The following is a 20261-nucleotide window of genomic DNA, read 5'->3' on the forward strand; positions in this document are numbered from 1 at the left end:
TATGGTATGAGCAGTACTTGCATGGGGATCCATTCTCTAACTTGGTATCTGTTTATTTCTAAATAAACTGACCATAACTTGACTATTGTAGACAACTAATTATCTAAGAAAAATTAACTTGGCAAAGCAGCATTCACTATTAGTCAACTAATAATCATCCATATTCGTTAAAAATGTCGGCACAAGACTCAGTCTTCCTCTCTACCCCACATTATTCCATTAGTCCAGCTTCCGGAAGCATATAAGAAATTCAACCAACATCCTAGACTTAAGTTTCACTGTCTAATTACCACCCAATCCTTTTCTCCTTAAAAAAAAAAAAACAATGCCCTTTAGCTCCAGCTCACCAATTCCCAGGTCCACATCCTAAAAATTATCATTCATCAGCTGGAACCACTTCACCTTTGAAATAAAATTTAAATGTCTCATTATCAGTCTCTTATCCTGCCAATCCTCTTATTTCTTCTCTCCTACTTCAACTATTCTTCAATCTAACTCAATCAACCAACCCTCAAATTTTCTCTTGGTCAATCAGCCATTATCTTAGCTTTCTCACCTGTGCACAATGAATTATGCGGTAGAACATCATAATTATTCTTTCAAGAAAGTCATGTATGGGCTGGGGATGTGGCTCAAGTGGTAGCGCGCTCGCCTGGCATGCGTGCGGCCCGGGTTCGATCCTCAGCACCACATACAAACAAAGATGTTGTGTCTGCCGAAAACTAAAAAATGAATACTAAAATAAAACTCACTCTCCCTCTCTCTCTCTTAAAAAAAAAAAATCTTTAAAAAAAAAAAGAAAGTCATGTAATCCATTAACCCTTATCCTCTTCTCTCATTTGCCAAACTTCAAGCACACAGGAAAGTTACAATCTGCATTAACTAGTTGAAGAAATCACAAGGACTCATGCAAGTAAGTACATTTCAATTTCAATTTCAACCTCCAACCTCAGTGAATCCTCAAAACTAACAATTATTTCCCTTAGCCTTGTCCAGCTCACTCTTTTATTATCTTCACTATTCCAGGACTTCATCACTTTCTTCAAACTGTACTTCATCCCAGCCCAACTCTTACTCACCAGATTATCTTTCCTACTCATCAAAAGGAGTTCATTCATGCAGAAAACTTTCCTTCCAGTTTCCAATTCCCACTTATAAACTTCTCTACATCCGTATGCATCTCTCACCTTATCTCTAGTCCTTAAAAATGTAATGTAGCACAATACTATGACTATAGTGTAAAGTAACTTATGATATATTTCTTAATAACTGGAAGTCTGAAGGTTCCCAACACAAAGAAATGATGTTTCAGATAGAAATGTCAATAACATTGATTGATCATTATGCATTGTATACATGTATTATTGTACTGCATCCTATGTGTACAAATATGTGTCAATTAAAAAAACCATAGTAAAGTAATGTCCCACCATCACTGGAAGCCAATTCTATCTGCTCCCTCTCTGAGACCCTGTTCAATCTTTCATTCCTGTTCTACTCTGTCCTCTCACAGGTCCTCCCATGATACTAAATTTAATAGCCAAATCTCTTGTCAACCTTAAGAAAAAAAATTCTTCATCTTATGTCACTGTCTAATTACCACCCAATCCTTTTCTCCTCTCATTCAAATGTCATCATTCTATTGAAACAATTTACCATAAGGCCCCCTTTTTCACTTGCATCTTACTAAGGCTGTTGAAAGCACATAATAGTACTAAAAATCTTTCTCCACTGTCAGAAGTTCTACCTTCTTAGTGTTCACTCTAACACAGGCTCTTTGTTTTCCTTATATTCTGTGACTATTGGTTCTCTGCCTGCACTATAGACTCCTTGCTGATGGTATTCCTGGACCTCTCCCTGAAGATCTTAGCCACTTTACATTTTTCCCAGGCCATATCTTTTCTCTGAGAAAGACCAGACTCCTATATCTTAACTACACATGAAGCACATCCACAGGGCCTTCCCACTGGAATCTCAAACTGAACATACTCAAAAATGATCTCCTCCCTTTCAAGAGCAAAATCAGCAAGAAATGCAATTGACAGCACCAAGGGCCAGTTCTTCTGAGGAATGAAAAAAGAAATTAAAAAGAGAGGTGGAGGGGCTAGGATTGTGACCAGTAGATGGCTCGCCGAGAACGGGCAGGATCTGGGTTCAATCCTCAGCACCACATAAAAATAAAGGCATTATATTGTGTCCATCTACACCTAAAAAATAAAAGAGAGAGAGGTGGAAAGGAAAAAAGGAAGGACAAGGAAATACAATTATTTTTGGTACTGGGACTTGAACTCAAGGGTGCTTTACTGCTAAGCACATCCCTAGCCCTTTTAATTTTTATTTTGAGTCAGGATCTCACTAAGTTGCTTAGGGCCCCACTAAGTTGCTGAAGCTGGCCACTGTGATCCTCCTGCCTCCAACTCCTGAGTCAGTGGGATCACAGGTGTATGTCACTGTGCTCACAAGGAAATATAACTTTAATCTGAAAGGCTTGTACTAAAGTTTCTTATACCTTCACTCCCAAAATCAGTATTCCTCCTAGGGCTGTCACTTCTCAAGCCAGTTCTGTCTCCCAGACCTGTCACTCCCAAATTTCTGGGAAATATACACTCACAATCTTACAGTTACCATAAATTCACTCATTTATGAAAATTACCTTGTACACTATTAATTAGCCTATGCAATAAGTAGATTAAGCAAAGAATGATATCTTAAGAAACCTATAATACAGGGTACTTTCTAGTTTTATCTTCTGATCAGCAAAGGGGAACTATATTAGCCTAATGATCCTGAGAACTGCCAGACCACCATAATGTCCTTGTTATCACCAGTTATCCCCACATACCTTCCCATGCCCACCCTGTCTTTGCCTCTAAACTGAGGCATCCTTAAAGTCATTTCTTCAACATCTGTCAACAACCCCACTAGTCCTGACTTGAAAGCCTCTCTCTCCAGGAACTCCTCAGACCTTCAAGTGATACTTCCACAGTAACATCAAAAAATCAAGCAAAACTATTAGCAACAAAGTAAACATGGAACTTAAAAAAAAAAAAAAAAAAGTCAAATTTAAAATAGTAAGATGGTTTTACAGCATTTTTACTTTCCTTTGTCAGATCTCTCAACCTGACTCAATGAAATCTCAAAGATAGCAGCCAAATTTCCAGTGTGGACTGCTGGTCCTGATGCTGAAGGGGACAGAACAGACCTTATTCTTCAAGAAGTGTGTTTGTTCTGACTTTCTGGTGGCTGCCTGAAAAATTAATATAAGGCTAATCTGTTTTACCTACCTTGAACTCACTTAGAACAGAAAAATAGGGGACATTCCTCTAAAACACTGTAAAAAAGAAGATGCACCCACCTGGGGCAAAAGATTATACAGCAACAAAAGCAAAAGCTAAATTTAATAGCCAAATCTCTTGTCAAAATAAAAGTAATAGGGCATTCAAAATGGTACTACAGAATTTAGAAAGTCCCATGGCATGTTAAAGGTGCTCAAAAAAGACCCAAGAATACTTCTGGTTGATCTCAAGCACAGCAGGAAGACCAGAGCTGAGTTGTAAATGGCCTATTGAAGCAATAAAAGAACATCCCCAGCAGAGAAATCTGCAAAGACTGAGAAAAGATGTTTTCCTCCTTTCTACTTTTCCTCTTTCATTTTTTCTGTATTTATTGAGGCTCCTGATATTCAAGGAAATCTATATCAAAACACTAGCTGAGGGCTGGGGTTGTGGCTCAGTGGTGGAGTGCTCGCCTAGCACATGTGAGGCCCCGGGTTCAATTCTCAGCACCACATAAAAATGAATAAAATAAAGGTATTGTGTCCTTTATTTTAAGAAAGTAAAAAGGAAAGGAGTCTAAGCGGTCTATAGGACATAAGCATACCAATGTACACATAATGGGAGTACCAACAACAAAGAAGTGACAGAAAGAATATTTGAAACAATAATAGCTGAAAGCCTCCAAAATTTGATAAAAGTCATGAATACATACATACAAAAAGTTCAATAAGCTTCAACAAGGATAAACAAAAAGATCTACTCAGAGATGCACTATAATCAAATTACTGAAAGAATCTTGAAAGCAGCAAGAGAAGCAACTCATGACACACAAGAAATCCTCAGTAAGATCAACAGCCACATTCTAGACAAAAACCACAAAGGTAAGAAAACAGTGGAATGACATATTTAAAATGCTGAAAAAGAAAACTGCCCACCCAGAGTTCTGTACTTGGTAAAATTACCCTTCAAAAGTGAAAAAAGAAGCACAGTGGTACATACCTATAATCCCAGCTACTCAGGAGGCTGAGGCTGGAGGATCACAAGTTCAAGGCTAGTCTAGGCAACTTTGTCTTTTTTTTTTTTTTTTTTAAGAGAGAGAGAGAGAATTTTAATATTTTGAGAATTTAAATTTTTTTTTTAGTTAACAGCGGACACAACAACTTTGTTTGTATGTGGTGCTGAGGATCGAACCCGGGCCGCACGCATGCCAGGCGAGCGTGCTACCGCTTGAGCCACATCCCCAGCCCCTAAAGTGTAATAAGAATTGTAATGCTTTCCACTGCTGTGGTGTAGTTAAAAAATTTGTGTGTGTGTGTGTGTGTGTGTGTGTGTGTGTCAGAGATGAAGCTCATTGGCAGAGTGCTTGCCTAGCATGCATGGGGCCCTGGGTTCCATCAACACAATCTTAAAAAAGGAGAGAAAAAAAAACCAACTCAAAACTAGGAATAGAAAGGAATTTCCTCAACATGTTAGAAGAAATTTATCAAAATCCATAACTAACATCATATTAAACAATGAAAGACTCAAAAGCTCCCTCACTAAGTACAAGAACAAAACAAGAATGCCTGTTTCCTCCATAGCTATTCAACATTGTATTGAAAGCTCCAGGCAGGTCAATGAGTCAAGAGAAAGAAATAGGTGGTAATCATATGTGAAAGGAAAATGTACGACTATCACTACTTGCAGAAGACATGATTCTATGTGTAGGAAATTACAAAGAATACAAAAAAAAAGTGCTAGAACCAATAAAAATTTGGGCTACATCAGGACACAAAAACAACCAAAGATCAACCTTCCTGTACTCCCAAAAAATAGAAATCAGTTGTGTTCCTAAATGCTACTAATGAACAATATACAAATGAAATTAGGAAGGGAAAAAAAAAAAGCCTACAGTGTTTTATGAAAGGAGAGAAGGTTAGCACTCCCCTTGACAATGATGGAAGAGGCCCTCAGGCCTGACAACAGGCTTACTTATGGTTAAGGTATTGCCACCTACTTCAAGGCATCTAACTATGATCTTTTTTTCCTCCACCCCGCCCTTCTGCCATAATGTACTACCTCACCTTGGGCCCAGAGCAATGGACTCAGCTATCTATGGACTAAAACCTCTGTAACTATGAGCCAAATAATTTTTTTCTCCTCCTCAAAAAAAAAAAAAAAAAAAAGTGGGGGAGGGATGTAAAAGACTGATATACTAAAAACAAAGCAGTACTAAAAAAAAAAAAAAAAAAAAAAAACTTAAAAGACTTAAATAAATGGAAATACATCCAATGTTCACAGGTTAGAAGATTTAATATTGTTAGGAAGGCAACACTACACAAAGCAATGTATAAATTCAATGCAACTCCAATCATAACTTTTTTGCAGAAATGAAAAAGCTAACACTCAAAATCAAATGGAATTTCAAGGAGGCTGGAATACCCAAAACAATCTTTAAAAGAACAACAAAGTTAAAGGACTCGTACTTTAATTTCAAATTTTATTACAAAGCTACAGTAATCAAAACAGTGTAGCAATGTAATAAGGATAGACGTTCAAATAATGGAATAAAATTGAGAATCCAGAAATAAATCCACACATCTACAGCCAATTTATTTTTGACAAAGGTAGCAAGATCATTCAGTGGGAAAAGAACAGTATCTTAAATAGTGCTACGACAACTGGATAGTCTCACCTAAAAGAATGAACTGAGATCCTTACTTTATAGCATAATTAAAAATTAACTCTAATGGACTAACCACCAAATTCTAAAACTATAAAACTTTTTTTAAAAAATAGGGGTCTTTATGATCTTGAATTTGGCAACAGATTCTTAGACATGATACCAAAAGCACAAGCAAGAAAAGAAGAAATAGAAAAACTGGATTTCATCAAAACTTAAAACATTTATATATCAGAGGACATTTTTAAGAAAGTGGGATAACTCATGGAATGGGAAAAATTATTAGCAAATTATCTGTGATACAGTATAATCTACAGAACAGAGAACCCTCACAACTCAAAATCAAAGCTAAGTGCCCCAATTAAAAAATGGGCAAAGAATGTGAACAGGATCTTCTCCAAAGAAGATACAGAAATAAGCACACAAAAAGATTCTAATTAGGGAAATGCAAATTAAAACCACAAATATCAATGAGAACTTGGAATCCTATACATTGCTGATAGGAATGTAAAATGATGCACCCACTATAGAAAATAGTTCAGCATTTCCTCAAAAAGATAAATATAGGACCTGGGGATGTGTTTCTGTGGTATAGCACTTGCCTAGCATGCACAAAGCCCTGGGTTCAATCCCCAGCATCACAAAAAAGAAAAAGAGGGCTGGGATTGTGGCTCAGTAGTAGAGTGCCTACCTAGCACATGCGAGGCCCTGGGTTTGATCCTCAGCACCACATAAAAAATAAAATAAAATAAAAGCTGTTGTGTACAACCACAACTAAAAATAAAATATTAAAAAAAAGAAAGAAAAAGAAAAGTTAAATAGTCCTATAATATTAATGTCATCCAACAATTCCACTTTTAAGTATATACTCCAAAGAATTAAAAACATGAAGTCAAACAAATATTTGTACATAAATGTCTAAATGTCCATAACAGCACTATCCACAACAATCAATAAATGGAGAAACCTAATTTCTCCTCAACTTATAAACTGTAATATATTCATTCAATGGACCTTTACTGAGCCAAAAAAATTAATAAAGCCAGATGCAGTGGCTTGCTTGTAATCCCAATGACTCAGGAGGCTGAGACAGGAAGATGGCAAAGTCAAAGCCAGCCTGGGTAATTTATTAAGAACTTGTCTCAAAATAAAAGTATAAATGGGCTGCAAATGCAGCTCAGTAATAAAGAACTCCTGGGTTAAATCCCCAGTACTGACCAAAAAATAGAGAGACAAAAAACTAATGAAAATACTAATATATGTTACAGCATGAAGAATCTTAAACCAGGCCTAGTGGTTCACACCTATAATCCCAGCAGCTCCAGGAGGTGAGGTAGGACAGTCTCAGCAACTTAATGAGGCCCGAAGCAATTTAGTGAGATCCTGCCTCAAAATAAAAAATAAAAAGGGGTGGGGATGTGGCTCAGTTAAGTGCCCCTGGTTCAATTCCTGGTACCAAAAAAAAAAAAAAAAGAGAGAGAGAGACTCTTAAAAAATGTATTCTAGCTGAAAGAAGCCAGTCACAAAACACATATATTGTATGACTCCATTTATATGAAATATCCAGGATAGGTAAATCCATAGAGATAGAAAACAGATTGGTGGTTGGCAGAGAAAGGGGGGAGGAACAGGGAATGATGGCTTAATAACAGGTATAGGAATTTCTTTTGAGAAGATGAAAATGTTTTGGAACTAGAGAGAAGTGGTGGTTGTATAATATTATGATTGTACTAAATGTCACCAAATCATACACTTTAAAATGGTTAATTTTATGTTACATGAACTTTACTTAAATATAAATAAACTAATATCCTCAAGCAAATGAAACAAATATAAACTGCTGGTACGAAAATAAATTGGTACAAACACCGAAAGGAAAGGAATTTGATCTTATCTGGCTAAGTTGATAATGATCATGCCTTCTGCCCCTGCAATTCCACTCTACTCTCTCTCAGTTAATGACAACCACTCGCCTCATCACCTTCACCTGAAACTGGCACTCCTGTTTTCTCCCTCTCCCTCCCATACCATATTTAAATCATTTTAACAAACAGATATTGAGAACTTCTTACTCTGTGCCAGGAGACAAAACAGCAGAAAAAAAAAAAAAAAAACAGCATCTCTACCTTAATAAAATTCTCAATTTACCGCAAGCAAAAGAAACTTAATTACATAATTTAAACAGTGTCATGAGCACAACAAGGAGAAAAAAACATTATGCTACTGGAGTTCCTAAGACAGGTAACTAACACAGACCTGAGAGAGGTCAAAAACATTTTCTGGAAGGACATCCAGGCTAGGGTCTGAAGGACACACAGAAGCCAACTAAGTGAATGAAGACAAAAATAGTCTAATCAATCATTTAATCATTCCTTCTCACTTTTTTAGTATTATTAAAGCTATTGCTTCCTCTTTTTTAACCCATATTATTATCCACTGTAAGTATACATCACCACTAACCTACAAAAATCTACTAACTAGTATATTCCTTCAACAGTTTCCCAAGTAAACTTGTAAACATTTTGCTCTTATCCCATCTTACACCCATCTGTAACTACCCAAAGGGTACTCTACTCCCTTCACACAGAATTAAAGCCTCAATAATGAGGTCCCTGCCTGTATCAATCCCTGCCTCTTTTCACTTCTAGATAATCCAGTTTGTATTTATCCACATGTATTACTGTATTACTCAACAGAAAGCAGTTGCTGTGTCTCTGATGTCTTAGTTGTGTCACTGACATATATAAGTCCTCAATATATGTTTCTCGAAGAAATAAATGAACAGAAAAATAACAGCAAAGCTGCGATTTATTCAGCACCTATTATATGGCAGGCACCTCATTAGGTATTGTACATACATTCTCCTCCAATCTTACAACAACCCTGAAAGTTAGGTATTAATAGCCTCCTTTTAGTGAAAAGAAAACTAGGGCTCAGAAAAAATTAGGCAGATTGCCAAGGATACCAATCAATTAAGTAGCAGTTCAGCGTGGGACCAAGATTCACTGAACTTCAAAATCAGAATTATTCCACAGCATCAAGCTGCCTCCCAAACTACTTTTAAATAGTATCTTTCTCCAAATATCAACACATCTTAGTATTTATAAACTACCTTCCTCAAAGTGAACATCAATTAGAATTGTCTGCCTCAAATTGCGTTAAGATGTACCAAGCATTATGTTAAGAGTACTAATTCAGTTCCCAAAATATAGAAGTGGAAAAAAAACTAATGATTCTTAGTAGCCCAATCACCCTCAATAAAACAGTACTCAACAATCATCTAAATCTGGTAAAAAAATTTTAAGTTTGTATGACAAAATTGAAAATGACTATATTATTCTTTAATACTTCAAGTTCCATGCATTTCAGTTTGCTTGAGAGTAGAATGAAAAACACTCAACTAATCTCAGATATGGAATCCCACTTAAAGAGGCAGATGATATAGAAAAATCCACTTTGAATTAGGCAATAAATACTTCATGAATACTAAGAAGTTAATATTCAATTTCTCCCATATTTACCACCCACACACACACACACACACCATAGCACACACAAGACAGAGACAAAAGAAGAACTCAATATCACACTATGGGGCTGGCATGCGTGCAGCCTGGGTTCGATCCTCAGCACCACATATAAACAAAAATGTTGTGTCCACCGAAAACTAAAAAATAAATATTAAAAAATTCTCTCTCTCTCTCTCTCTCTCTCAAAAAAAAAAAAAAAAAAAAAAAATCACACTATGGTCCCTCTGGTTATTTCAGTCTTCTGAGATGATAGCATTTCAACCTTATATTTCTAAAGGAATTAAGATCCAAAAGGATTAAAAATACAAGTTGTTAAGAAAGTAAAGACTAAATGATACTAGCAGGGCCTTTGGCATCAAATAGAAATGGGGAGTAGGCAGAAAAGGGGGAAAAGAAATTAGATATTCAGTAACTACTACATACCAGGAACTGGACTAGATATTTTCACATAAATTATTTTTTATAATAGGCCATTATTATTGTTGCTTGAGTAACTTAGAAGATATGATTTTACATCCCAATTTTTCTAAAATTAGTCCTGAGAAGGAAAGTAATACATAAGGAAAGAAACTTTACTTTTTGTACTTCCATTATTTGTACCATTTTAATGCAATTTTTCTATTAATCGTTGACAAGCCATGAAATTTTATGTTTCACCATGACCAACCCATGAAATTTACCAACTCTGTCCATGATTTACACCAGGTCATAGTTATAATGTCTGTTATGCAATTTAGCTAAATAACCACTGAAATTCTCCCTTTGGACAGAATAAAAAATCTGCCTATAATTAAAGCAGGAATTGTTAACTACAAGCAGTTAAAGTTTACAGCATTGTTTGACGGTTGCAAAGATAAGCCAGTAAAAAGCCTGAGATGTTGTGTCTACCTATACTTCCCACACATTTGAACAATAGTGTGGTATCTCTTAGCATCATAAAATCAATCTCAGATTAGGTAATGAAATATGCACCAGCCTTTTTCCAGAACCTTTGACAAATCACACACAATCCTAAATCTTCATAAATCAAGATTAAAGACAAGTATATCATCACCAACACATATATCTTCCCAAGCCTGACCCAGAGACTAATGAGAAGAGGCCTAGACTATCTCATCTGATTAATTAATTCAAAATGTCTGCTGTTATTCAAATGTGAGACTGGTATTATTTGAATAACACTTGACAGCAGCGCCTGAAGATATCATTTCTGATTTGTGAAGCTGCTGCTGTATAACTGATGATAGTTTATGAAAATGTTCCAATGAAGCTGCTTTACTTGCCACAACTGTGAAAGATTTGCCAAAGAGGTGGGTTTTTTTTGTTTTTGTTTTTGTTTTGTGTGTGTGTGTGTGTGTGTGTGTGTGTGTGTGTCAGTGTGTGTCAGTGTCAGTCAGTAGTTGATGTTGCTAATGTTGTCAAATAACTTCCAAAATACACAGTCTCTGGAGTCTTTTTTCCCACAACAGTGCCACAATGGCAGCTTTTCCACCTTCCCATTTGATTTGTTTTAACACAAAACTGCATCACAGGAGCTCTCTCTCTCATTTTTAAGGATCCAAATAACACCTTAAAGGATTTACCCAATCCCTCTCACTAGCATTTAAAAAAAGAAAAAGGGCTTTGATGATGCTAGACTGAGGAAGAGCCTAGATTTGGAGGTCATTTTTTCTTCTTTTAGAATGTCAGAAGGAAGATCAAAAATATCAAAAGTAATTACATTTTTTCTTATTAAAAAGTAAAATAAATATGTTCTGAAGCCTAAATATTATTTTCTCCTTCAAAAAGAAATTATGGTTTTCCAATGAAAATACTATTAATGGACCTAAGAGAACTTCAAAATCAACATTATTTATGTTCTGATCCACTTTTTACTTTGGAGTTTAATAGTTCATACTGCGCATGGTGATATCAGGGATATCACTGGCAGACTGCCCACCTTAAAGGCTTAGTGTTATTTCTGAACTCAAATTTTCCTTCTCAGCTATTGTAGTAAAGAGCATAAAGATTGAATTCAGAGATATGTTAAATACCCTGCAATGTGCAATCCCAATCACCCAAGTTTCTCCTTCCCTGCCACATAAAATCCATTTGCTTCTAGACATATTCTCCATTTACAAATCCCCTCCCCTTCCTCTTCTATATATTTCATTTTTGACACTGCAAATACTTTATTCTTAACTTATGTGATGACAATAAGCACTAATCAGTTCAGCTTCAAGAACAAATTTAGTTAAATAAATTTAACAGCTGATTGATCAATTCACACAGTAAAAGAAGATCAAAGAATCATAGAATATTAAAGCTGAATGAGGCCTTAGAAATTTAACCCAACTCCCTTATTTGGAAATAACCACTCAGTAACCTGCCCAGGAACCCCGGGAAGCTTAACACTAGTTCTGCATGGAAAACTATGGCTCAACAAACGTGTATCTGTTGAGCTGTCCTTTTTTTCTTTCATGTGTGCAGCCAAGATTGATTACAAGGTCCACTTTTTAAAGGCAAAAACTGTTCTAACATCAAAAAATACTCAGAAGAATAGCATACTTATGTGGGCACTAAACAAATGCCCCCAGGGAATCATAATGATGACTTTGGGATACAGTCTGTTGCCTTCAGAATCCAAATCCTGAAAATCTGTTTCTTTTCAGGTAATCTTTTCATTTTCAACGACACAAATACATTAATGATGTAGATAAAGATAAAATAATGGTCTTAGAGCAAGTTATATGTGTTTCACTTTATATAGACCTTCTGTTCTCAAAAGATATTCCATAGACCCATTCAGGAGTCAACAAAGTCAAAATTATTTTTACAGTCCTAAAATAGTGGCCTCTTTCTCTGAGTTGACATTAACATTGATGGCACAAAAAGCAATGGCAGATAAAATCTAGTGGCTTACTGTGAAGCAAGGCAGTAGCACCACACTGTAATAACAGTGAATGTAGTCTGTACCATCAGGCACAGGACTTAACAACAATAATCCCAGTACTCAGGAGGCTGAGGCAAGAGTATGGCAAGTTCAAGGCCAATCTCAGCAACTTAATGAGAGCCTATCTCAAAATGAAAAGGGCTGGGGACATAGCTCAGTGATCAAGTATCTCTGGATTCAGCCCCTAATACAAAAGGAAAAAGAAAATTTAGATTCAATTCAAAATGTCCCTGATGAAATATTAAAAATTATTACACTTTGAATAAATGATTTTTTAATAGTGTGTATGACAAAACAGGAATTATGCACAACACAGCTGCTTACTAAGTATAAGCAAAAGCACTAGTGAGTTGAACTATCTGAAATAGCTGCTTAAAAAACAAGACTGACAAACTATGGTTATATAGGCTTAGATATTTTGGCAGACATTTTTTCAAGAGGGAATCAAGTAATCCTTCTTCAAAAAAAAATTGATAATTCTGGTAAAATGATAAAATCTAAACTTTAAAACAAAAATTAGAAACCTGAAACATGTGTCTACTACTATAAGTATGACAGTTTCCCAGTACTTAAGAAACTTTTCTGGGGCTGAGAGTACAGCTCAATGGTAGAACACATGCTTACAGTGTATTGTCAGCACCACAAAAAAAGAAGGGAAAAAAAAAAAAACTTTTCTGATGAGTTTGGTGGTAATATTAACAAATGCAACCTTTTGATACAGTGTAAAGAAATGTGTTAACATATCAAAGATGAGTGACCAATGAACCAATATTTTCCAAATAATTAAGATATGTTACAAAATCATGCATGTGTTAGAAGAACTATACGAAGTACAAACTAGACTAGGATTTTTTTTTTAAGATGTTGATGAACCTTTATTTTATTCATTTATTTATATGTGGTGCTGAGAATTGAACCCAGTGCCTCACATTTGCTAGGCAAATGCTCTACTACTGAGCCACAACCCAGCCCCCAAACTAGACTTGGATTTTAACAAAACATAATAGAGGGCTGGGGTTGTGGCTCAGTGGTAGAGCACTTGCTTCGCACAGTGCTTGAGGCACTGGGTTTGATCATCAGCACCACATAAAAATAAGTACAATAAATAAAGTAAAGATATTTTTTTACAATTCTTGAAAAATAAATAAATAAAAATTTAAAAAACAATAATAAAAAGTCTTCAGATTCCAGAGTTGAATTAACCTTTAAGAATCTACTTACTAGGGGCTGGGGTTGTGGCTCAGAGGTAGAGCACTCGCCTAGCACATGCAAGGCCCTGGGTTGAATCCTCAGCACCACATAAAAATAAATAAATAAATATATTGTGTCCAACTGAAAAATAAATATTAAAAAAAAAAGAATCTACTTACGATTCATAGGGAGGCATGGGTCACACACCTATAATCCCAGCTATTGGGATATGAAAATGGGCTGAATACTGAATGCAAATAAGAGGGTCCAGGTATCTTCAACTAACCCAGATATTAAGAAGATTTGCAAAAATGTAAAACGATGCTACTCTTCTCACCATTTTATTTTGCTTCATTTTGTTTTGGAAAATGCTATTTAGGATATTATAGAACTAATTGTAACATTGTTCTTTATGCTAACATGTAATAGGTTTAAGATTAAAATTAACTTAAATATTTTAAAATTTGTTTTTAATTTCAAATGCAGTAAATAAATATTGATAGACATTAAGCCCACATAAACAAAAATTCCACTAATAGTGTAAAGGAGTCCTAAGATCAAAGAGTTTGAAAATCACTGCCATAGATGATTATTTCCTCAGAAGTCTTCATATGGGAAAGTTTAACACATGAAATATAGATTCTTACCCAAGAAATTATCTAATTACTTTATATATGAAAGGAATTAATGTATTTTAAAGGAATTCTAACAAGTAGCAAAAATTGAATCCCATAGCACAGGGGAACAAGAGTTGCCAATAAGATAAATTCCCTCCTCATAAATAGCTATAGTACCTAGGTTATAAGTCAATCATACCTTTCTTCATTATCATCATAAGGCAACATATGCTAATTGCCAAGTAAGTCCTTCAGCAACTTAGGTCCCAAATTTCACACTTCCTCTCCTAAATCTGCCCCGACGCCCCGCCTTTTTCTTTAGTCTTTTTTCCCCCTCTTCGTATCAGGGATTAAACTCAGGGGCACTACTGAGCCATATCCCCAGCCCTATTTTATATTTTATTTAGAGACAGGATCTCAATGAGTTGCTTAGTACCTAGATTTTGGCTGAGGCTGGCTTTGAATTTGAAATCCTCCTGCCTCAGCCTCCTGAGCCACTGGGATGATAGGCTAGCACCATTCTCTCCAACCTTACTGACACCTGGGGCTCATTACCAGCCCATTCTTTCCTTTAGTTCTATCATTTTCCTGATTCCTTCCCCTAAGTACAACCAAACATTCACTCAGATCAGACATCGCTGATGCTATAAGTGTGTAAAGACCGTTACTTAGAAAGTAAATCTATTAAGCTTCCAAGAAGAAAATGGATTGCAATTCCAAATTGGTACAAAATATAGCACTTAAAAAAAAAAAAAGTCTACCTCTACAAAACTGTTGTTAACCTGTGGTTCAGCATCTCCATGAGAGAACCATAAATGATTTGCAAAGTGTCTATAAACTCCTTGAAATTGTATTCAAATATTGAGTGCATACACTTTTCTAGAAATGGACAGTTGGCCTTTGTTTGCATCACATTCACAACAAAACTATAATTTAAAAAAAAATGAAAAAAAGAGCAAAGAATCCTTGTTCTACAGGTTTCTGGAGTTCTGCAAGTATAGATTTTTATGAATGGCAGTTATGAACAGATTTATTAACAATTACATAAAAATTACAGCTGTTTGAATTGCATGACTTTTTTTTTTTAGTTGTAGCTTATTTATGTGATGCTGAGGATTCAACCCAGCACCTCACACATAGTAGGCAAGCACACTACCACTGAACTACAACCCCAATCCTGAATTGCATGACTCTAAGAATAAGGACAAACAGGAATAAAATATTCATAGGCCAAATATCTGTGAGCTTTCCATGTCTTAATGATTCTCACGAAGCAAAATATTTGGTAATTAATTTAATAGTACCAAATGAGATTTAGACTTACACCTGAACCACAGAGCTACTACCTAACTCACCAATTAGCCTTCACCAAATTTACTAGTCACATGGGTTGGTTTTTAGTAGCACAACTGAGAAAATCCATGACACAATTTATTTCAGTGGTTCTCCACTAATAATATTTAGAGTGTTGTTTCTTAACTCTTTCAAATTGCTCTATGGGTTTTAGTAAACAAAACAAGCAAATATAAAATATGATTTCCCAGGTCTTTCAATCTGATAAACAACAGATAGTGGCCAGTTCAATCAAGAAAGTAAACAGTTCAACAAGGACTGTAGTACAGATAAGTTAGGAAATTAATAGTCAAGTTCAAAGAACAAAATACTCTAGCAATTAATTAAATGATACACTACTATATTTTGTGCTCCTGATCATGCTAAGTTTAAAATTAAAATTCATTTAAGTTATATATTATGTGTGTGTATATATACATATATATATATATTTATAATATATATATATATATTTTTTTTTTTTTTTAGTTAACTAAATCCTAGGCTAATCTTCAGACTAGTCATACATGTAATCAATCTGTCACCTTTGAAGATAATTATTTATTATTAACTTAAACAGGGATTTCTATACCTTATAGATAGAAAACTCAGCTACAAAACTATACAGTGTAAAATGAATATAAATCAATCATTATGACAGATAAACTTGAGAGTCAAAATGAACAAAATATTTTACATCAGCAAAATGTCTCGTCAAATTCTACTCTTTAAGATTTCAATGTAATGTGTTAAAACAAATGTCCTTCCCAAATCCATAGAAAAACACTGTCTTATTTCAAAATTTCTATTTAGAAACACAAATATTTCCTAGCTGTGAACCATACGTGAAAACTTTAAAGTTTACTATTCAATTCTAAGTATGTTATCAGGAGTTTTCAACAGTTTTTCTCTTTTTAAAAATATCATTAATGATAGTAATGGGAGCAGTAATACATAAGTTATTTTCACAAATAATGTACATATAAATTACTCAAGATCCAGGTAAGCAGCTGTGAAAGTTATCTTATATGTACTATAGTTGCTATAATTAAGATGAATTTTTATATAAAGGATTATTACAATGTAATATCAGATTTACAGCAGATACCAGATAATATATGAAGGCATTTATGTTTTTATTTTAAAAATAAGCTATTGAGCACATTGGGTCATAAGAATATGTAGATAGATATAGATAAGATAGGCAGATAGTATCTGACCTCTAACAGCATACAGTCCCCTAGAGAATGGAAACAAAAAAATGAAATAGTCCCTCTGTTTTAAATGAATCTTTATAGCATAACACTAGTAGTGTTAACTTGGGTCAATTTTATCTAATACTGAACTTCAATGCCTTAGAAATCAATATTTACTAATTATAATAATAAGTCCTTCAAAGTAAAATCTCCCCTTATTCTCCTCACTGGATCATAATGTAATACTCCTTCCTTCATCTTAAAACATAACTCCTCTCTCACGACTGTTACCTCAATAATCAACTCTAGATATATGACTCTGCACACCCCACGTATTACTAGGAGGCTTAAAAATGAAGTCAGGATGGGAATACATCTCGGTGATAGAGCACCCTGGGTTCAATCCCCAGTACCGCCACTACTACCCTCAAAAAAAACAAGTAGGGATAATAGGCAATGGCAGCACAAGATCCAAGTTTTGCTTTTTTGTCGTTGTTGTTGTTTTAATTATATTTTTTATTAGTTGTTCAAAACATTACATAGCTCTTGACAAATCATATTTGCTTTGTTTTGTTTTGTTGGTGCTGGGAAATGAATCCAGGATCCTCTTTGTGCTAGGCAAGTACACTTCCACTGAGCTATATTCCCAACCTCAAGTTTTAAAAATGAAACAGTCTTCAATTGCCCATTTCTAAGCATATAACCATAAGACTAGTGATACAAATAACACATTAAAAATATACTCCTTTCTTTGGGGTGAGGAGGCAGAACCTACCGGGGATTGAACCCAGGACCTCATTCACGCTAGATAATCATTCTACCACTGAACTAAATTCCCAGCCCTTTCTTCTAATTTAAAATTAGAAGAGTCTGAATTGTCAGGTCTGGCCTTGAACTTGTGATCCTTCTGCCTCAGGCTCCAGAGTAGCTGGGATTATAGGCATGTACAACTGCACCTGGATAAAAATAACAGATGCAAGAAAACACAACCAGTATGCCCATTTTTTTTTTTTTAACTAATTTCCTGCCCTTAAATGTGAGATCTCAGGAAGCCCGTGTTCATACTATCAGATATCAGGGAAGGTGTAGTATTTTAATTTTTGTAAGATCTAATTTCTGGGCTGGAAACACAGGTTAGTGGTAGGTCACTTGCCTAGCATGAATGAAACTGAGTTCAATCCCCAAAATTGCAAAGGAAAAAAAAATAACAAACTAACAACATTTATCTAATAACTTTAAATGATGCCATTTAGGAAAACCTGTAACTAAGGCCAATATCTATATAGAATCTATTTCTGGCCCTCATAAAGAAATAAATTATACAATTATCAAATTAAAGATAAGCCTGTCTTTAAATATTTAAATATTTTTCTTTTTTAGTTGTAGTTAAACACAATAATTTTTAATTTTTTATGTGGTACTAAGGATTGAACCCAGGACCTCGCCCGTGCTAGGCCAGAGCTCTACCGCTGAGCCACAATCCCAGCCCATATCGACTAGATTTTTTTATACAACTAAAAACTGCAGTCTTCAGAATAGTCATCAGAATCCCAAGTCTAGGAATCTAGGTGGGGATAATAGAATATTTAGACATACTAGTACAAAAAGAGGAATAGTGACTTTTCTTTTTTTTAATATTTTTTTTTAGTTTTTGGCAGACACAACATCTTTGTTTGTATGTGGTGCTGAGGATCGAACCCGGGCCGCACGCATGCCAGGCGAGCGCGCTACCGCTTGAGCCACATCCCCAGCCCAAATAGTGACTTTTCTACATTTGTCTTTGAACTATAATTATATCCTAACATATAGAGTTCTAAAAATAAAATATAAAAACTAGCCCTTGTTTACTGTAACTGTCCTTGAAAAACAAACCTTTGCGAACAATCAGCTCTAAGCAAAGGCAAATCTAAGCAATAATCAAAAACTCTAATATCCTAAGGTTTCAAGAATCATTTCAAATCTTAAAGTAAAAGCTTTACCTAAGAAAAATGTAGTGTATTTCTAAGTCAAAACTGAAACTTTTTGCAAAACGATATTTTTCTTATAGCATGTAGTTCCCCCCAAAAAGCGATAAACTCTCTATTCTTGCTTTGTGCCTGAAGACATAATCTGCTTTTATCCTTTAGCAAAATATGAACCAGCTACTAGGCTGACAATGCCAAGAACCATGACAAAATGGATTATTAATGAGAAACTGAACTCCAGAACTCTATTAATTTATGTCTTCCTGTCGGATCCAAAAGATATATCAGCCTTCTCACTCAAAAGAAAAAAATGCCAACACTGTACTTTGTTTTAAAGTTCTCCACAGATGAAGAATTCATTATCCAAAGTACAGTTCTGTTATTTCAGGCTTTCTTGTAGAATAAAGAATCTTTATCAAATGGCTAAGAAAGCTGCTGACAAGTGCAAGTACCTTGCAAAATATATTTACGTCAAACATTCACTGAGAAAAACCAGGGGGAGGGGCAGAAAAAAGGTGAAAGCCCATGAAACATTCCTATCCCACCCTGTCCTGGCAGTCTTTAGAAAACCAAGACCTTCTGATTCTAGTTATAACATAGTAAGCAGCATTAATACAAATGCATGTTTGTGGGCTTTTTTAAATTCCTAATTACACTAATTATTCTGACATGAGGGGAAATGATCTAACAAGTGAAGAGAAGAATGTGTGATTTCTTTATGCATAAACAACAATGTTTAAGTGACATAAAATATCCTTTTAGGCTTTCATAAGAAAATCTATCTAATCTATGCTTATCATAATATTTATGAAATAAAAAAACCAGAGAGGAAAAATTGCTATAATGTACTCTGTGTGACCTCTGCTTTCTACAGAGAATGGAAACAGCCTTTTGCTTTTCAATCCCCATCAAAGTGGAGTAAAAGGAGGGACGGCGTTCCCGTGCTCACTGCCATTAATCATTGCTTTCTTCAAGCAAGTGCGTATTAATTTCTGTCATCCCAAACATCATCGAGTATTGTTACAGCACCGTTCACTCCTCATTCACCACCAGTTGTTACCAGTTTCCCTACACTGAGCAGAGACAGGGTGAATCGTGTGGATTTCAGTGTTAGAGGCCTTTATCCCTGGGGTGCTGACACCAATTAAGCCATTTCAAGAAGAAATGAGAACAGGCCCAACCCTTCCATGTAACAAGAGCTTGCACCTAGCTTTGGCAGGTTGCCATTTTCTCTGGCTTCACACTAAGAAATACTCTTCTCCACATCCTTTTGAATGATTCAGACTGTTTACATGTAATCGGTAACAATATCTTTTTGTTCAGTTCTGCAGGTCCAAACTTAATGCCCAACACAATCTCCACACAAAAGACTCTGGTAATCTAGATGGCAATCCAGAAAGATGAATGCTACTATTACAGAATCATTAAATTCAGGTTAAGAAATAAAAGCATATATTCCCTATAACCCTGTGACGATTTTTTAAAGGGACATTTCGAACAAAAATTAGACTGCAAAAGCTATTGCTTTTCTCAAACAGGGTTAATTAAAGACAAAATATTTT

General features: G+C 35.2%; 1 protein-coding gene and 1 non-coding gene across 2 annotated transcripts in view; one reads left to right on the plus strand and one right to left on the minus strand.

Moving 5' to 3' along the window:
- Pbx3 (PBX homeobox 3) overlaps nt 1–20261 on the minus strand; it is a 205978-nt gene that overhangs the window by 169620 nt on the left and 16097 nt on the right. The gene's annotated exons all lie outside the window — the stretch shown is intronic.
- On the plus strand, nt 5168–5297 carry LOC143393289 (U6atac minor spliceosomal RNA). Its single transcript, XR_013090585.1, has one exon. It is a non-coding gene; the product is annotated as a U6atac minor spliceosomal RNA (small nuclear RNA).

Source organism: Callospermophilus lateralis, chromosome 2 (genome assembly GCF_048772815.1).
Source record: "Callospermophilus lateralis isolate mCalLat2 chromosome 2, mCalLat2.hap1, whole genome shotgun sequence".
NCBI lineage: Eukaryota > Metazoa > Chordata > Mammalia > Rodentia > Sciuridae > Callospermophilus > Callospermophilus lateralis.